Source organism: Sturnira hondurensis, unplaced genomic scaffold, assembly GCF_014824575.4.
Source record: "Sturnira hondurensis isolate 20B ecotype Veracruz unplaced genomic scaffold, ASM1482457v3 Scaffold0000867, whole genome shotgun sequence".
Taxonomy (NCBI): domain Eukaryota; kingdom Metazoa; phylum Chordata; class Mammalia; order Chiroptera; family Phyllostomidae; genus Sturnira; species Sturnira hondurensis.
In genome coordinates this window covers 286253-304510 of record NW_028073498.1, presented here as the reverse complement: position 1 = coordinate 304510, position 18258 = coordinate 286253, and positions in this window count along the sequence as shown.

The following is an 18258-nucleotide window of genomic DNA, read 5'->3' as shown; positions in this document are numbered from 1 at the left end:
AGCCTTCCTATGGCTTAGGGTGGAATTAGCACAGTGTGGCTTCTGCCATTCTCAGTTAAGGGTGTTTCTAGGAATAGCTTATATCCAAAAGAAGGGACTACATAACGACTTAAATACTAAGAGACAAGGTTGTTAGGGGTCACCAAACAATGAACTTTCACACCTCCATTTGTAGTGAAACTCCTAAAAACTGTCCATCCTCAATCTTTTCAACTCCCCTCTTTCATTTTTCTTTCTTTCTCCTTTTTAAAAAAAATATTTTTATCAAATTTATTAGGGTGACATAGGTTAATGAGTTGTATAGGTTTCAGGTGTACAATCCTATAATACACATCTGTATATTGTACTGTGAGTTCACCACACATTCCAAGCAGACATTCACTCCCACTTCTCCATAGATGCCCCTTTGTCAAGGTCACCAAAAGGCTTAACAAAGCCAAAAACCTTGGGGCAAAATCCGTGGTCACTTATCAGGCCTTGTCTCTTATGTGGCTTGGCAGAGTTGATGGCTCCCTTCTTTACTTGATTTTGGGATCCCCCTCAAGACTAGGTACTCTCCTAGTCTTTCCCCTACCCCACTAGTCTCTCCTTCTCATTCCCCTTCACTGGTTCTTTTTTCTCTCTAATCTCTTAATGTTGGGTGACCTAGGGCTCAGTCCCTGATCCTCTTCTCTTCCTCACCTGTCTCACCCACTCTTACCAATTTATTATTTGTTTAATTTTAAAAAATATTTTACTTATTCTTAGAGAGATGGGGAAGGGAGGGAGAAAGAGATGGAGTGAAACAGCAATGTGCGGTTTTAAATACCACACATTTAAATACCAATTTAAATACCATTTATATGTAAGTGACTCCACATTCACAGCTCTAGCCTAGACCTCTCCTGAATTTTGACTAATATTGGCTGCCTACTTGATATCTATCACCTGGGTATCCAATGTACATCCAAACCTTCTGTGTCCAAAACTAAATTCCTGATCTCTCCCCTCCCAAAACCTTGACATGACCTTAGCTTTCCTTATTTAGGTTGATCACAACTCCTTACAGTTACTCGGGCCCAAAACCCCAGAATCAAACTTGTTTCCTCTCTTTCTCTTCTACCCCATACGCAAACTGCCATGAAGTCCTGTTCCACTTTCAGAATATCTGTGGACCCAAGCACCTCTCACTGCTTCAATTGCCACAACCCTGGTCTGAGCCACCATCTCTTCTTACCTGGATGACCTCTCATTTCTATTCCTACTTCTGTCCTAACCTCCTATGGTCAACTGATTTACAACAGAGAGGCCAGAGGGATCATTTTAAAATCTAAGCCTTATCATGTCCCTTCTCTGCTTGTAACCCTTCCATGGCTCCCATTTCACTCAGCGTAGAAACCACAGTCTTCACTGTCATCTGCAAGGCCCCATGTGACCTGGCCACCCTGTGAACTCTGACCATCCTCTACTCTCTCCTCTACTCACTCTGCATGGCCTCTGACATCATTCCTCAAACACAGCAGGTACACACCCACCCAAAGTCTTTGGATAGACCCCTTCCTCCACCTAGGATGTTTTCCTCCTAGATCTCTGCAGGGCTCCCTCCTTCACCTCCTTCAAGTCATTAATCAGAACTCACCTTCTCCATAAGGCCTTCCCTTATCCCCCCATTTAGAATTGCACCCCACCCCTGCCTCTCTGACTTTTCTAATCTCCCTTTCTGCTCTTCTCTCTCAATAGCTCTAGTCTCCCTAATCTGCTCTTCTCTCTCATCAATAGCTCTTAACCTTCTAACATACACTGCAATTTACTCATTTATTATGTTTATTGATTATTGTCTGTCATGCTGCTAAAATGAAAGGTTCACAAGGGGAAGAATCTTTGTCTCTTGTTCGTGGATATATTCTAATGTCTAGAGCAGAGCCAAGTATAGAAAGTGTGATAAATGTTTATTTTTTAATTTTACTATAAGTATCTCAAATCCTTTGTGCAAAAGACAATGTCTAAACAAATTTATTCTTGTGTTCACCCATTCATTCACCCAAACATCCATTTATCCATCCATCCATCCATCCACCCACCCATCCAATCTCCTGCCCTTCCATTCATCCACATCCATTTATCTGCTTATTGCCATCTATTCATGTCTGTTCAACTATCCCTTCCTCCCATCTAAATAAACAAAACAATTTTTCAATGAACATTTTTGAAGTATCTACAAGCAATATGCTAGGCTCTATAGTCAAATCCATCCAGTAAGACTCTGACCCCCTTAGCAGTTATAATTGAATAACTGTTTCAGAATGTCTGCATAAGGGAGAAACCCCCCCAAAAAACACAAAGCAGGGCCTCGAGTCTTAATGTGGAGAATAGCATTGTAAGTGAAACCTGGTGAGTTGGTGGAGTGGAGGTAGGTTGGGGGAGGGATAGAGGGAAATTACTCTCATCACTTTCCTCCTCTGGCTCTGCTTTAGGCTGCCACTGCCCAGAACCAGGTCTAGAACTTGGACTTCTGGGTTCTACCTCCCTCTAGGCCCCTGAGCCCCATTTCCTCATCTGTAAAATTAGACAGTAGCATTCACCTGACATAATTATCTAAAGCATATGGGAAATGTGCTATATCAGTGGTTCTTAACCCTGGCTGCATACTCTCGTCCCCTGGGAAGCTGACACCTAGGCTTCCCCTCCAAACAATTAAGTCTGGATATCTTGGTATATGGCCTGGGCATCAGCATTTTAATTGTTCAGTAGTGGGGCCTAGGCATTGTTGTTTTTAATAAGCTTCCCTGGGATTCTCTTGATACACCACTTCAAAAGAACCTATGCACCCCAATGTTAATAGCGGCATTATTTACAATAGCCAAGTGCTGGAAACAGCCTAAGTGACTATCAGTAGATTAGTGAATCAAAAGACTGTGGTACATTTACACAATGGAATACTACACAGCAGAAAGAAAAAAGGAACTCCTACCCTTTGTGACAGCATGGATGGATCTGGAGAGCATTATGCTAAGTGAAATAAGCCAGGCAGTGAAAGGCAAATACCACATGATCTCACCTATAAGTGGAACCTAATCAACAAGACAAACCAATACACCAAAAAACCCCAGAGACATGGAAATAAAGAACTGACAGTGACCAGAGAGGAGGTGGAAGGGGGATAACTGGAGAAAGAAGGGGAAGAGTCAATTCAAGGAACATGTACAAAGGACCCATGGACAAGGACAATGGGGTGGGCATTTTATTTGGGAGTGAGGTTGGATGGGCAAGGGAGAGCAATGGAGCAAGGGGTGGGGGAATTGGGACAACTGTAAGTGAACAACAATAAAAAAAATTAAAATTAAAAAATTTTAAAAAAGCAGCTTCCCTGGGATTCTAATGTGCAGCCAGGCTTGTGTACCACTGGGGCTATAGAAGTTTAATCAATGCTCCTTATCTTTTTAATTGATCTTGAATATTTCAGCCCGAGAAAAGCAGATTTAATTAGATGATCGAGACATTTGTGAAGATGCGGATGACAATGTCTGGACACTTTCAAAGTCTTCACGAGTTATATGTTTTTTGTTACTGATTCTTATTTGTTTTTTATTTATTTTATGTTGCAAGCAAAACTCATGTCCATAAGGCTAAGTTTTGGAGGAGAGGGCATTAAAGGAAGTAAGAGTTGGAAAGAAAATCTCAAAAGGTGATACTCAGAGGGAAAGATACATGGGAGGAGGAAAAGGGACTAAAAGATAGTTTCCTGAGCTAACTGGGCAAGATTCATCTATGAAAGAACAAGAGAACTGGCCAGCGATTATATTCCCCAACTGCCAAGTGAGTAATGGAAGAACGGGCTGGGCAGGCGCTTGCTGCCTTCTATGGGATGGGGGTGTGTCTTGGTGGGAATAAGAGAGTCAGACTCAGATTCTCACCTTGCAGTTTTATTATGACAGTGCTATTCAGGTCCTCTGAGAAGCAGAACCAGTTTAATAGATGTGCAAGGGGTTTATTGGGGAGCACTTTGTGAGGAATGAAGGGGAGAACAAGTGGAAGTATACAGGAAAGCCTCAGATCACAGTGCAGGTCTGACATCTGTGAAAGGAGAAGGGGAGGAAGAGGCTTGGGTAGAAGGAACCTCAGACTGTGGTGCAGTGTTGGGAAAGCCTTGGCCAGGCTGATGGGGAACCCCAGACCAAAGACTGGCTTTTGGAGGAGTCCCCATTGGCAGGGAAGGCCAAGCTCTGTCCCCTGCTTCCCACTCTTTGTCTGAGAGCAGCCTGGGACAGCAGCTGGAGGCTGTCAGCCAACTACACTCTACCCAGGGGGGAATCTGAAAAGGACAGCTCCATGGCCACCAGAGATACTTACCAAATAATGGAAATATCCACTCATTCAACCAATATTGATTGAACTCATATTAAACATAAAGCTGTGGATTTAACAATTTTAGATATTGTGAATATACTTGAACAAAACAGACACATATCTCTAAACCTGGATTCTTTTGAGTGTGAAAGTTTGCTATTAATATTAATGCCTGGACAAGTGGCATTAACTGGGACTGTCCAGGATAAACCAGGACTTACAGTGATCCTGAAATAGAAAAACATGATCTAGTCCAAGAAATCAAGGAAGTCTTTGAGAAAGGGCTGTTGCAGCCAGGATCTGAAGCATGTAGGAGCTGACCAGTTGCTCCGGCCCGTTACATGTTATTAGCCCTTCCTAAAGGCTGTCACCACAGCTGTTGGCTGGTCATTTGGTGGTTGATTTCTGTCTTAGGTTTCCCCGTGTTGCAGGTATCACTGTTGTCTGAAAGAGCCCTGCCTGGGATTCTCTGATGGCACTGAAAGGGAGAGCCAGGGAACCTAGACGGAGTCCGTCAACCACCTTCCTTCTGCCTTTTATTATGTCATTCTGAACAGAAAATAAGGAAATCTGGTGACATCTGCTTATAACTTACTTTTTTTTTAACTTTTTTTGAGACATCAATGAACTTGCTTTCCCCAAATCTTATTTCAATTTTTGTAAATACATATAACACAAAATTGAACATTTTAACCATTTTTGAATGTACAGTTTAGTGGCATTGAACACATTCACTGTTCAACCATCACCACCGTCCATCTCCAGAACCTTTCATTTTCTGAAACTGAAACTCTGTGCCCATTAAACACTAACTCCTCACCCCACCCAACCCCGGCAACCACTGTCCTACTCGCAGTCTCTATAAATCTGACTGCTCTAGGGACCTCACATAAGTGGACTCACGCAGTTCTTGTCTTTTTGTGACTGGCTTACTTCACTAACATAATGTCTTCAAGGTTTGTTCATGTTGTAGCATGTGTCAGAATTTCCTTTTTACAGCCAAATAATATTTTGTTGTATGCATTTAGCACATTCTTTTTATCTATTCACCTGCCAATAAACATTAGGGTTGTTTCCACCTTCTGGGTCATGTAATTCTATATTTAATTTTTTGAGGAATGGTCATACCATTCAACAAATTATCTGTGCCACTTCACATTCCCACCAACAATGCACAGGAATTCCAGTTTCTCCATGTCCTTGACAACATTTTTTTCCTCTAATCTTTTATAGGGATTTTAAATTTTTTGTTTTGAGATCATTATAGATTCACACGTAGTTGCAAGAAACACTGAGGAGAGGTCTCGTTTACTCTTCACTCAATTTTTGCCAGTGTTAATCCCTTTCATAACTGCAGCCCAATAGCACCACCAGGATATCAACATCACCGCAATCCACTGACCTTATTCAGATGTCACCAGTTTTACATGTTCTCATTTGTGTGTGTGTGTCTTTTTGCAAATTTATCCTGCGTGTGGATTCGTGGGACCACCACCACAGCTGAGATGTTGTACAAAACAGTTCAGTCACAAGGATCCACAATAGGGAATTTTAAAAAACATTTATTTTGGAAAAATTAAGGTAACACAAAAATAGAGAGCATAGTAAATACACTCCCATGTATCATTACCCAACTTCAACAACTCACAATTTATGGCTGACTTTATTTCCTCTACAGCTTCAGCAACTCCCATATCATTATGCAATAAATCTCAACCTTCTCACCGCTTCACCTGCAAGTGTATCAACTTGCATTTAGGCAGAACTGTAAGACTGTCATTACACTCTAGCTATTACCGAACAGAGGTGGGGGGGGGAATACTTGGCCCACCGAGGGATGCCAAAAAACTGCTGCAGAAAACAGGGGCCCCTCCCAAGGATGGTATACTAATATCTACTGGGCTCTTCTCTCCACTGCCAACTGGAAAGACATCTCTCAATGCCAGAGATTTGTGAAAAGGAAACAAAATGTTTATTTAATGCTATTCAGGCCTAATGCTTTCCTTAAAATATCAAAGTCCTTTAGGGTATACACCTACACCTATACCTACACCTACACACACACACACACACAGCGCTCCCTTCTCCCACTGTCCCAACTCTGGGTACCGTAAATCAGGAAAAGAGCACACGTCTGTTTTTCAGATTGCTGGCACTGTGGGCTGTGTCGCCTGTCCAGGCAGGATCTCCAATTAATCCAAAGTCATGCAGCACCTTCCACTGGCAAGAGTTCTTTGTACCAAGTTCCAGTCAAAGTCTCTCCTGCTTTCCAGGCCACTCAGCCAAAGGGAGCGCCCCAAAGCCAAGTGGGCCTCTACCAAAGCTGCAGGGGTCCACACTACACTAAAAGCGCCTGTGTTTCTTCTTCACCTGGCCACAGGGATCTCCATTCCGGCAAAGCTGCGTGGTTTTCCCTTTTCACCTGGGAAAGAGGGGGTCCTAACTCTGCTAAAGCCACATGGCTCTCACACAGGCGCTGTCTCAGAGCATCAGCTCCCAGTTACATCCTGGGTAGAAGCCAATCACTTCCCCCTGGCCCAAAACTTGGCCACAGCTATGTAACATATCTATAAACCAGTTAAAGGTTATAGATATGTTAAATGACCATTCTAGAGGTTAGCTGCAAAACTGTTGCTATGCAAAACAACTCTCAATGGCCCTGCTCCATTTGTCCCTTCCCCCAACTGACATCTGGGGGGGAAGGTGAAGACATCTTAATATTTCCCTCAATATTCCTATACACTTTGAGTTCTGGACACCATTCCAAATCTTTTTTTGCCCCACCCACCTTGGCTGCACCCTGTATCATAGCCACTGCCCCCAGCCAAATGTAATTCCAAAGAGGCTTCACAGGAAATTTGTATGTATCATAAGTCCTCCCTCCATAATACAGAAAGGACCTGTATTTTCCCTAAACGAGTGGCTGGGGGATAATAGACAAGAGTAACAAGTTCTTTTGCTCCCGCATCCCACGGCCAATCCATCAGAAAACCATTTCTCTACTTTCAAAATAGCATCAGTATCCAGCCATGTGTCCCCCCACCTTGCTCCTCTCACTCTTGTCTCAGCCTGTAACATCTCTTACCTGGGCGCTGCATGGCTATCTCCTTTCCCTCCCAATCTCCATCTCTGCCTTCCATGGCCTAGTGTCTGCACTGAACCAGATTGGTCCTGTCAAAACATCAGCCAGAGCACACCCCTCCTCTGCCCAGAGATTCTAATCTCATTCAAAAGCCTAGACAGACACTAGGACACTCCTAGTGTTACCGAACAAGGGGTCCGGAGGGGGGGGCAATACTTGGCCCACCAAGGGATGCAAAAAACTGCTACAGAAAACAGGGGCCCCTCCCAAAGACGATACACTAATTTCTATAGGGCTCTTCTGTCCGCCGCCAATTGGAAAGACATCTCTCAATGCCAGAGATCTGTGAAAAGGAAACAAAATGTTTATTTAATGCTATTCAGGCCTAATGCCTTCCTTAAAATATTAAAGTCTTTAAGGGTATACACCTACACACACACACACACACACACACACACACACACATACAGCGCTCCTTTCTCCCACTGTCCCAACTCCGGGTACCGTAAATGAGGAAAAGAGCACACGTCCGTTTTCAGGTCACTGGCATGTGAGCTGTGTCGCCTGCCTGTCCAGGCAGGATCTCCAATTAATCCAAAGTCACGTGGCACCTTTCACTGGCAAGAGTTCTTTGCACCAAGTTCCAGTCAAAGTCTCTCCTGCTTTCCAGGCCCACCAAAAGCGTGCGTCTTCCTTCTTCACCTGGCCGCAGGGATCTCCATTCTGGCAAAGCTGCATGGTTTTCCCTTTCACCTGGCCAAGAGGGGGGTCTGCACTCTGCTGAAACCGTGTGGCTCTACCTCCTAATGGCTACAGGGGTCTACATCTTTCCAAAACAGCGTGGCTCTCCCCCTCACCTGGCCAAGAGGAGGTCTTCACTCTGCTAAAGCCACATGCCTCTCTCGCAGGCACTCTCTCTGAGAAGCAGCCCCCAATTCCAGCCTGGGTAGCTGCCACTCCCTTCTCCCTGGCCCCAAACTTGGCCACAGCTATTTAACATATCTATGAAACCAGTTAAAGGTTATAGATATGTTAAATGACCATTCCAGAGGTTAGCTGCAAAACCGTTGCTATGCAAAACAGCTCTCAATGGTCCTGCTCCATTCTTCCCTTCCCCCAACTGACACCTTGGAGGGGGTGGTGAGGACATCTTAATATTTCCTCCAATATTCCTGTACACTTTGAGTTCTGGACACCATTCCAAATCTTTTCTGGGCCCCCCCCCCCTTGGCTGCACCCTGTATCACTAGTGTCAGTCAGACACTCCTGTTACCTTCTAATTTCACCCACATGGGTTCATTCTGCTGCCACCATGGAGACCAGCAGCTGTGAGATAAATGTTTCCAGCTCACTCCCAGCATGGTGCCTTTGTGCATGCTCTTCCCTCTGCCTGGAACACTCTTCTCCGGGTGCTGACCAACCTTTCTCCTTCAGGCCTCTGCTCAAATGTCAAGTGTGTATCTTCTATTTGCATGCTGGATCCACTCAACACCTGTGTTCACTCTGACCCCCAGGTGCTGACTGTATGGACTAAATCAACAGACTGCTTCCACTATGTTTGGCTGTGGAGAGCACCTCGATTGAGGTAACAGAGAAGGGAGGTCTGGTAATTATTCCCCAGTTCCCTCCCCAGGTGACAGTGTCTTCTTCACACAGCTCCTCTCTCTGTCTCCTGTCACATCTCCTCCACTTCTGGTTTTGGGGTGATAGCAGGCCCTCTACACTATGCCTGTAGCTTCCCTCCATCCTGCCCCAAATCTTCCTCCGCTTATTCTCCTCCAATGACCCACTTTGACGTGCCTGCAGTTTCCTGCTGGGATGTTGACCGATAGAAGTGGTCTTGGGGAGCTTGTCCCTGGCTTCCCAATCTACAGTTGCACCCTCCCCTGTGCCCATACCCTTTCTGTATTCTCCACTTTACGTTCCTCAGCATTCCTCACATCTAACATGGTGCACATTTGTACTTACGTTGTTTCCTATCTGTCCCCCCAACTGGGACAGTTATGTCTTGTTGCCCAGGCTGTGCACTTTGCTGTTACAGAAGTTGCAATTTACAAACAGTACAATGTGACAGGGCAATGTCACCTCCTGGAGTTGTGTGACTGGGTGGCCCTGCCTCCCACTGCAGTATAAGCTCTGGCATTTTTCTTTTTTCTGCTCGGGCTTGGCACATAATAGTTCTCACACAATTGTCTGTAGTGACTATTACTCACTTTTCCTTCCTGTGAGAAGTAAAACTGTCCTTCTGTGGTGGTGTCGGGAGGTTTTGGTGAGTTTTGAGAGTTTCTCTTGATACTGCAGTCTGCCACTCTAAGGCTCTGAAAGTAGGAACCAAGCCCATCTTATGCTCTACAGTAATACCTAGTGTAGTACGTGTTCTTTGTGCCCCCTCCCCTCAGTTTAACTGAGAATTGCTCTTGGCCAAATGGGAGCCCCCTTGCTTGGGGGTGTTGAGGGCAAAGGGGAACTAGCCAGAACATAGCTGTAAGGAAGCAAAAGGTGTTTTACTAACTAACGCAAAGAGGCTCCGGGACACGCCCGAAGAGCGGGGTGTGTTCCACGATGTGGTGTAAGGGCAACAAGGTTAGTCAGGCAGATAGCCATCTGGACAGTTACTAGGGAGGGAAATTTTACCCCTGTGCACAAGCTCAACTGACCAATCAAGTAAAGGAGCACGAGCCAGTGCACGAGTTAACTCACCAATAATCAGTAACCCTATTGTGCCCCTGAGCCAACCGCTAACCGCCACATCTGCTTCCGTGTATCCAGCTTGCTTGCACGCCTCCATAAAACCCTAAGCCTGTAAGCGTTTGGCGTGACTCTCATTTGCAGCCCTTGCGGGCACCGTGTCTCCAGACACTTTGGAGAGTTCGCCCCTGTGCAGGTTAAACTTGGCCAATAAAGTAACATCTTTGGAACCCCGAAAGTCTCCGACATTTGTTCTCGCGGTTGGTGAATGCAACAGGGGGTCCTGCCTTCCACACCTGGGGCAGCCTGTGAACAATAACTGATGTGGGAAAAAAATCCCGTGCCCTTGCCTCAAGATAGGAGCAACTCAGCAATGCACCCCTGCAGAGCCAGGCTGAAGTCAGCCTCCCCTGGCGATCACATCCTCACTGAGTTCCCAATACATGAGAATCGGGTGCATGTGCTGCGGTCTGGCCGCAGCTTATCTAAGGGTCCCTCAGGTGAGAGTAGGCGTCGGCGCTGGGTAACAGGCAACTACACAGCTCAAAGGCAGGTGAAGCATTGTTCCGTTTATTGCAAGTACAAGCAGGTTTTTATATTTTCATTTCTGGTAGTGACTAACATTTACAGGTGCATAGCATGATCAGTTAAGCAGAAAAAATCAATACAAAGGTAACCAGGAAAAGTACGAAAGTTCCCATAGTGTCAGTTATGTTAAACAAAAGTTATTTTGACCAGGAGAACCATTAATCAGACAATTTGAAATAGTTCTATGTACACAGTTTGAATGTCTTACTGTTTATTAAAGTTCTCAGAAATTGTCATGGGCAACAGGTACGCTTAGACCGAGCAGAGGTTAGGAAATTCATTATAAGCCTTTGTAATGTCTAACTTAGCTATCTATCTTGCTGTCTAAAATGTTTTTTGTATACTGTGGACTCTAACTCCTTGGTAATTGTTTCTAAGTGCTTAGTTTGTAATAGCTAACCAGCTTCTTCTGTTTTTATGCCTGCCTAATTCTAATTGATATATATTCCTATTCAAGGTAAAGGAGGGGCTGTTACTCTAACAACTCGTTGACAATCAGGGGCTATTTTCTTAAAGGGGTTTTTGCTATTCTATGAGGCAGTTCTGTGGGAATACATATTTTTCCCTGAACTGTTCTTTCTTGGGTGGCTTTCACAGGAACAAATAAGTAAAGTACAATGCCTAAATTCAGCCAGGGTGATATTGCTTAGGACTTGAGCCAACTGTTGTTTTTTCTCTGAGAGTGGTCATTAATTCTAGGAGATTCCAAATTATCAGAAGTGCAAAGGTTAGAATACTAAGAAACAGTAAGAATAAAAGCAACACCATATATCCACTAATGACATGTCCGTCCTGCTGGAAAACGCTTCTGTGAAACTGTCATCTCCAAGTCGTGACTGTGTCAACCAACATGGTTAGAAAATGCTTCTGTGAAGCCTTTGTCCCCAAGCCGTGACTGTGTCAGCCGACCTGGTTAGCACTGGACTTGGCATGCATGAGCATCCCGGCTCCAGCTCCTTTTCCTGGGACTCTGCCCTGAGACACCTGTGTACCCTCCACACCTGGTATACTGTACAACACACAGCTGGCGCCTTGTAGATATTTGTTAGTAAGTGAATAAAGCAGTATGGGGTTGCTTTCTGGCTCTGGCCCTGACTAGCTGTATAATGTTGGCCAAGTCAGTCGTGATCCAGAACCTCAGCCTCCCAAAAGGCCAGGTGGGGATAATCCTGTTCACTGAGTTAATCTCTTTTTTTAAATCCTCATTTACACAATGAGGATATATTTTTACTGATTTGAGAGAGAGAGAAACATTGACGTAAGAAACATTGACTGGTTGCCTCCCATATGCCACCCAATTGGGAATCAAACCTGCCATCTAGGTATGTGCCCTAACCCTAAACTTTCGATGCAAGAGATGACCAACTGAGCCACCTGGCCAGGGCAACTGAGTTAATCTTGTTCACTGGTTGGGAGCCTTTAGAACCCTTCAGGCAAAGTGTGAGGAACAGTCACATCCCTTACTGCCCTGAATTTTTCTGGCAACTTTGAGAGTCAGGTGCAGGGTCTCCCTTACCCTGCCCTGCTCCCACCATTCAATCCTCTCTGAATGTTAAAGCTTGTCTGGCCAGTTCACTTGTTAGCTCCTGGTAGGTGGCTTTCTGTTTCATGGCCTCTCCCCCCAGGGAACAGGGCTCAGAGGCTCTCCGTGGATACTCTGCTTGATTGAGAGGGTTTTGAGAAACAGGAAAGACTTGGGAGAAGACCATGATTAGAATGAGTCATTAGGTATTAATGCCACCCACCATCAGAGTAGAGGCCCGATTGGCTTCTTTTGAGTCTGCTGGGCTAGGGTTAATTAGCTTTTAGATTTCTTAGCTGTGGGGCGCCTGTTTAATCATCTGACACCTGGCCCCAGCTCAGCCTTGTTGGGAGAGAGGTCTCTGGAAGCATGAGCTGATGGGAGACCAGTCTGGAGAGGTAGAGCCCCTCAGAGCTGAAACCCTGCTTTAGTGACCAGGATGCCCACCTGCTCACCCTATTTAGGACACTGAGGCCCCCAGAGGTTGGACCCTCAGCATCCAGCAGAGTCAGGATTAGAACTCAAGTTTCCAGTGTTATGGTTTGGGGCCTTGTCCATTTCAGAATCCTTCCAGCATTCAACAAATATTTCCCTAGCACCTCCTCAGGCTGGGACACTGGGACTTCATGGGTGATTTACTGGAGCCAGTTTCGCCCCTCCTGATGCTTATACTGCAGAGAAGGCCACCACCAATCTACACTCAAGCAAGCAAATAAATTGATAATGGTAAATGGTGAAAAGGGCCAGAATGGAGGCAAGTATGAATGGGACTACCATGAATGACCTTATTCAGGGACATCGTGGAAGACCTCCCTGAGGAGCTGACTTAATTTCCCCATGACAAGAAGTTTTTCTGTATAGCATGGTAGCTAATAAATAAAAATGGAGGAATGGCATGAGAATGTAATGTTACAACCTCCAGTAGGCTGGCGGATCTGGGCTTTGAGTATCAGTGGCTACAAGCATCGCCAAAAGGCAGACAGCCTCCTGATGGAAGAACATGACATGACCCTGACAAGGCCAGAAATGGTGCTTAAATACAATCAGACCCCTTGCCCAGCACTTCCCAATAAATGCACACACATGCAAACCACACATGTTACATACATAATTTTAAATTTTCTACAAAGCTTGTTGAAAAAAGTTGAAAGAACCAGGTAAAATTAATTTAATGATGTATTTTATTTAACCCAGTATATCTAAAATATTATCACTTCAATATATAATCAATATAAAAATGATCAATGAAATATTTTCCAGTCTTTTTCCACTTAGTCTTTAAACTCTGGTGTATATTTGATACATACAGTACATCTCATTTGGAATGAGCCACATTTCAAGTGCTCAGTAGCCCCATGTGGCTGGGGTGACTGTCTGTCTATGGCAACACAGCTCAAGGTCAGTGGCCAGTTTCTAGGAAATTCAGAAGACAGAGGAACTTGTGAGACAATGCTGCGTGGATGTCGTCAGCAAAGTCCAGAAACTGATTTTTCTGGAAAACTGTAAAAAAAGTAACCCAGCTTTAAAAAAAAAAAGAAAGAAAGAAATATAACGTAGCTCTAACTGGTGTGGCTCAGTTGGTTGGACGTCATCCCACAAAGTGAAAGGTCACCAGTTCGATTCTCGGTCAGGACACATGGCTGGGTTGTTGTGGGTTCAGTCTCTGGTTGGGGTGTGGACCAGAGGCGACTGACCAACACTTCTTTCTCACATCGATGTTTCTCTTTCTCTTTCTCCCTTCCTTCTCCTCTCTCAAGTAAATAAATACATACATAAATAAATAAATATTTAAAAGAAAGAAATACATTGTAAGGGGGGGGGATAATGGAAATATCCCATAAATTAATAGTTTTCAGAGACATCCAGTCACAATGTGTTTGATTCCAGTTCAAACAATCCATAAAACATTTTACAGTGTTTATGAAATAATGGGAAAGTTAGAAATCTGAACACTAGGTATTTGATGCTATTAAAGAGTTATTTGTTCTAGGTGTGATAATGGTATTATGCTTATTTACTTAATTCTAAAGAGTCATTACCTTTTAGAGAGACATACTAAAATATTTATGAAGGCATATTGAAATAATACAAAGTCTGGGATTTGTCTCAGAAGAACACAGGAGGGGCAGAATCTTTGGGGTGGGAGTAAAATGGAACAAGTTGGGTAATGGGTGATGCTGGGTGATGGCTATGTGGGTTTTATACCATTTTGTCTACTTCTGTATATATTTGAAATTTTTCATAGTAAAACTTTTTTTAATCTAATTGGGATAATATTGGAAAGGGAAAGGAAATAGACTGTAGTAGAGGCCACAAAACAACAGATTCCATAAGGTCAGAAGTATCTGCTTCATTGGTGTTTGTAACATCACACACAGATAAGACACTAGGTAGGCCCTTAGTATTGTTTTTTCCTTTTCTTGGAAGTTATTTTTGTTTTTAGGTTCTTAGGTTATATCTCATCAGGGATGTACAGTCAAATTACTCTGTTTTTAAGAAATAATTCTTGCCCTGGCTGGTGTAGCTCAGTGGATTGAGTGCGGGCCTGCGAACCACACTATCACGGTTCGATTCCCAGTCCGGGCACATGCCTGGGTTGCAGGCCAGTTCCCAGCAGGGGACTCACGAGAGGCAACCATACATTGATGTTTCTCTCCTTCTGTCCTTCCCTTCCTCTCTAAAGATAAATAAATAAAAAATCTTAAAAAAGAAAGAAAGAATTCTTTACTGTGTGATTACACTACCAACTTTTTCTGAGGTTTATTTGTTTAATTTTATCTTTTATTTTTGTGATTTTAAAAAACTTCCATTTTGTTTCATAATCATATAAAATATTTTAATGTTTGGAGTCAAATCTACAAAGCAAGGCACAAAGGAGCTTAACTTGAATCCCTGACATTTTCCCTTTGAGGATCAGTACCAGCCTTTGGCTACAGTAAATGGGAGTCAAGTCAGGGACCCTCCTTTTAGTGGAAGAATTGACCCTTGACCCCTCAACTAGCCCACTGATCACAGCTTTTTGATTTAGAACCAAACAGAGGGACAAAAAGAAAATGGTTGGATTTTCCTCATCGGGTGGTGGCATACTCACCAAACTTCCCTTGCTACGGTCCAACTCTGGAGGTCCTGATGTCCCAGCCCTCTGACATTGTTTGGGTTCCTGTCTCAGTCTGCCAGACAGATGCTCTAGCCTTCCTAGGTTCTGAGCCCTTGATGTATATCCCCTGAAGTTCCTTTTGACTTATACATGAGTCTGAGTTTATTTTGTTGCTTGTATCCTAAGATCCATAACTGAAGCATAGAACTTTAGCAACAAATTTCACTTAAACAAATCACTTAATCCAAATCTTGATAAGACAAACTTAGAGTGCTGTGAGAGCCCAGAACCATCCTGGGGGCCCAGTGGACTCAGAGAAGTCTCTGAGTTAGGTGAAGCTTGGAGACTTGGCTGGACAATTCAGATTCCTGAGGACACACACCCTACCTAGTGGTTTCAGCCTGAGTCCCTGAGCACTTTTCTCCCCCCTTTCCCCAGCTTATATATCACCATCTATTACATCTCCAGAGCAAGGATTTGAAGTGTTCTGTTATTAAGTTCTAATGATTGTTACCACATGAGAATGGAAGCTCAGAATTGTCACATTACATGATTTTTCATGAGAACTTGAAAATTAGAAATTTTATGTAAACTTTTTATTTTAAAATATTCTGAAGGTCAAATAAAATATATCAGTAGGATGAATTCCATAAATATATTAATCAGTCTGATGCCACCAGTTTGAAACCCTCAGACTACCATCTATGTCATGTGCTTCCCTGTGTGTCCAATGTCTGTCTGTCTCTTTTATAAAACCCTGAGGTTTGAGAGGGCTAGGATTATGATTCTCTTGTTTATAGCTGAATCCCACAGCCTAGATCACTCTCAGGTGATCTCTACTGCTCAGTAGAGCTCAATATATGCATAGATGGATGGATGGGTAGATGGATGAATGAATGAGGATGGATAGGGAGATCAATGGAAAGTTGAACGGATGGATGGAGAAATAAATGGATGTTGAATGAATGCAGAAATGGATAAGATGTATGGATAGATGGGTGAAGAGATTATACAATTCGGGGAGGAAGACAATGTATACATATGAATTAGTATCATACTAGGCAGAGAGGAAATGGGGAAGAGAAGTGACTTGTTTTTTTCACATAGATGGTTATACCTAGCTCTTATGTTGGGTTCCATGTGGGTCAGACCAGTCCTTTTGTGGAGATGCTAGCTTCTGCTCTTGGAAGAGTGCTTCCAGAGCACTCATTCCACCCAAGGTGAAGGACCTGAATTCCTTGGTCACAAAGCTTACTCTCTTTGGGAACTCAAAGCTAAGGGGTCTGAGGGCTGTGGCTTTCCGTGCTTTCCCTCTCTGCCTGGTCTCTGAGCACTTTTGTACCCCCATTCCAGCAAAGAAGCAGTCTGCCTGGCTCTCTTCCAGTCTCAGCCCACTGCATGGAAGTCACTAGCTGGGACCGGATGGGGCAGGGAGGAGGGGCTCCCCTTGGTTTGACCTCTTTGCTTCCTGCTGGCTTCCTTTGAGGAGGAGCTCCTTCCTCCCTTGCTCTACCACCTAGTCAGCTCTGAGGACACAAAAAGATTCATCAGTTGCCATAACAACACCCTCACCTTCCTCTGCACTTACCTGGGCTGTTCATTCTTTTTTAGAAAACGGATCTGCTTGCAGAGTGGCAGTTCCCTTTGAACTGGCAGGACACTCACCCAATCTTTGACCTCAGAATTATTATTGTTATCACCATTAGTAGTAGTACTGTGGTTATTGTTGCTTTAAGCTGACATTTATTGAGTACTCACTGTGTGCCATATTATAACTAAGCCTCTACAACCACTACCTCATTTAATCCTATTAGTGACACTATGAGATAGAAAATATAGTTTCTAATTTGTGGCTCAGGAATAAAGGTGGTATGGTTATAAGAGTAGGGACCCTGGAGCCAGACTGCCCAGGGTTGAATCCTGACTGCCAGATGCTGGCTGTGTGAGCAAATTACTTATCTTCTTTGTGCCTCAGTTCCCTTATCTGTAAAATGGAGACAATAATAGGACCTTAAATAGTGCCTGTCAGGTAACAAGTACAGACCCCAAGACAAAGATAACAGTGGAAGTACTTTTTAAAAAGCATATCTGAGGTAGGGAGTGAGGTAAGAAAGGAAGACAGCCATGAAAGTGTGCTTTATTACGTGTTACCATTAAGGGCAACTGGAGAGGAAGTCTTCTGGGAGCCTGTGTAGACACACGGCTCAGAGTTACCCCATCTGAAGGGCAATGGTGGTGGGGCATTTATCCACCAACTCCCATCAGACATAGGTTGAATGTTGCTCCTGGGTGGGTGTGAACTCCCTAGCACTTCTGTCCTACTCCGTGGGCTCTGCAAAGTTGTTCTAGAAGCTGGAGCGTTTGCTCTGGCCAGGTCATGCAAGTGATGGCAGTGGGAAGCTGGGCCGGGCACACATTGAAGAAACCAATTGGGTCGACTATAAAGCTAGAAAATACTTGTTGAATGAATGAACTAAGGAGAGGGAGTAAAACAGCTCCCTAGAGAGATCCACAACCCAAACCCAAGAACCTGTGAATATGTTATATTACATGGCAAAAGGACCTTGCCGGTGTAATTAAATTTACAGATCCTAAATTAGGAATATTGTCCTAGATTATCCTGGTGGACACAATCTAATGATGTGGGTCTTGGCTGTGTCAGACCCTGTCCATTGTTCAATCCTGGGTCCACCAAACCCTTGAAAAACACTCAATTTCATGAGGGAGACAGACATATGAACAACTAACACCCTGGTCATAAACCAGGTCTGAGCAGTGACAGTGGTGATTTCAATGATGATAATGATGATGTTGATAATACTAACACATTGTACTGGAATTGTTTTGGGGTTTAGCTAGTGACGAGATCATTGAAATTCAAAAAGGAATAAGAAATATTCCAAGGCATTGTATGCTTTTAAAATGTGTTAAAGGGAATAAAAATTAAAAAGACAG